We start from the raw sequence: 2,500 nt of genomic DNA, 5'->3' as shown, positions 1-2,500 counted from the left end.
ATTATTAAGGTAATGAATTGTTAATTACTAGTATTATTGATGTTATCTCAGCTAAAGAAATGTTAAAAGATATTTGATTATAGATGCTTTTGATCAAATGATCAACATAATTTCAACAGTTAAAAAATAAACATTTAAATGATTGAAACTGGGTCACAAAGGTCAAGTCCTCATCAGCTACAATGATAAAACACATAATCTTCAGACATGAATCATCTTCTAGATCACCTAAATCCCTCGATGACACCTTGACGTGAATGAGGTGAACGTGTGAAACAGTTAACGCCTCAGAACGAACCAAAGGGCCGATCTCTGAATCTACGGAGTGGAGATAAATCTCTTTACGGAGGGGACAGAACGACGGCTGAGGACCTGAAGGAGACATCAGCGATTTAGAACACCCAACTTTACTCTGGTTGAGTGTCTGTGTGTACATGGGTGTGTGTCCGTGTGTGTGTGTGTGTGTGCGTGTGTGTCCGTGTGTGCGCGTGTGTGTGCGTGTGTGTGTATGTGTGCATGATCGATGTCCATGTGAGTTTGTACGAGCGTGAATGCATGCGCGCGTGCTTGATAGTGTGTGCATGTGCTTGCTTGCGTGCGTGTGTGCGTGCGTGCGTGTGTAATGCGCGTGTGTGTGAGAGTATTTTCTGGCCCGTGACACTCTAGTACCCAGCATGCTTTGGGGCAGCTCTCGTCTGTTCTTCTCCTCACCTGTTCGTCTCCTAGCGCCAGTTGGTTGCCATAGCGACCCCCCCCCTCCCTGCGGGCATTAGCCAGGATCAGGTGGGTTTTTGTCAAAGTGTTAAACTTCAATACCGCAGGTCGTTTGTCTTTGGAGCCAAAGACCGAGAGAGAGAGAGAGAGAGAGAGAGAGAGAGAGAGACAGAGAGAGAGAGAGAGAGAGAGAGAGAGAGAGGAGAGAGAGAGAGAGAGAGGAGAGAGAGAGAGAGGGAGAGAGAGAGAGAGAGAGGAGAGAGAGAGAGAGCAAGAGAGAGCGAGAGAAAAAGAGAGGAGAGAGAGAGAGAGAGAGAGAGAGAGAGAGAGAGAGAGAGAGAGAGCAAGAGAGAGAGAGAGAGAGAGAGGATCTTAATGAAATCCTGATGTGAAGGGCAGTCGAGGGAGAGGGGGAAGAGGGGGGAGAGGGGGAGAGGGGGGGAGGGGGGGAGAGGGGGGGAGGGGGGGAGGTCAGCTGGAGTTATTTCTAGAGGGCTCTCCTCTGTGTTAAGTGCGTTTGGTTATTCCTGCACCAGGGCCCGATGGCTGATATCAGAGCCCTCATCACCCCCTGGAGGGGCCCCCTAACCCGGGCCCTGGCCCCAGTGGTTCGGGGGAGGGGGACTGCAGGTGAGTCATTTGTTGACCCTCCCCCCCCCCCCCCCCCCCCCGGACGATTTCTGGGGGAGAGATTCATCTTCATCTGGTGAGAGACGACTGGGACAGGGGACAGGGGAAGGGCCCCTGGGAGCCCCGCGCTGGACACGCTGAGAACACGCTTACAACACGCCTGACTGTAAAGGAGAACGCGCTTAGAACACGCTTAAAACACGCCTGACTGTAAAGGAGAACGCGCTTAGAACACGCTTACAACACGCCTGACTGTAGAGGAAAACACGCTGAGAACACGCTTAGAACACGCCTGACTGTGAAGGAGAACACGCTTAGAACACGCCTGACTGTAGAGGAGAACACGCTTACAACACGCCTGACTGTAGAGGAGAACACGCTTAGAACACGCCTGACTGTAGAGGAAAATACACTGAGAACCCGCTTAGAACACGCCTGACTGTAGTGGAGAACATGCCTTAAACCCTTTAGTATTGAACACAACCACATGATTGTTTTGACTGTTACACGTGTATTATGTCGTAGAACCGACCAAACCAACTCGGAACACGCCTCACATTTTACACAAAGCAGAAATGTTGAAATCAAATGTGATGCGGTTGCGTGTGCAGAAATGTATGTGCATGTGTGCGTGTGTGCGTGTGGGTGTGTTTGTGTGTGTCTGTTTGTGTGTTTAGATGCGTGCCTGCGTGCCTGCGTGGCGTGTGTTGCGGTGTCCATACTCAGCCTAGTGGCCTCCTGACAGCAGAAGGTGTGTTTGAGAGTCGCTCTGATATAACCGTTAACTCTGTTAACGGTGAGCGTCTCCGCAGCGACGCGGTGCTGAGCTCCGCCCCTCTAGTGATAAGCCCCGCCCCTCTGGTGCGGAGGAGAGAAGCGCTCACACACTAAAGCTGTGTAATACATGTGTATTATATCTGGTAATTAAAATACAATAAATGTCATAATTAAACCAGAACGCTACAATGATATTAATATTTACATGTAGAATAATGCTACATAGGATGTCTATCGTCACTGTGGCTAAGTTGAAGTTAAATCATTTAAAAAGGTTTAATTCATAATATAGTGAATTCGTCGTATTGTGGTACTGTACATTTTTCTGAATTAAAGAACAAAGCTCTAGTATTAATATTACTACTACTTACATTCTACT

Source organism: Pollachius pollachius (genome assembly GCF_949987615.1).
Source record: "Pollachius pollachius genome assembly, chromosome: 10".
Classification (NCBI taxonomy): Eukaryota; Metazoa; Chordata; class Actinopteri; order Gadiformes; family Gadidae; genus Pollachius; species Pollachius pollachius.
This window is presented reverse-complemented; position numbering follows the sequence as displayed.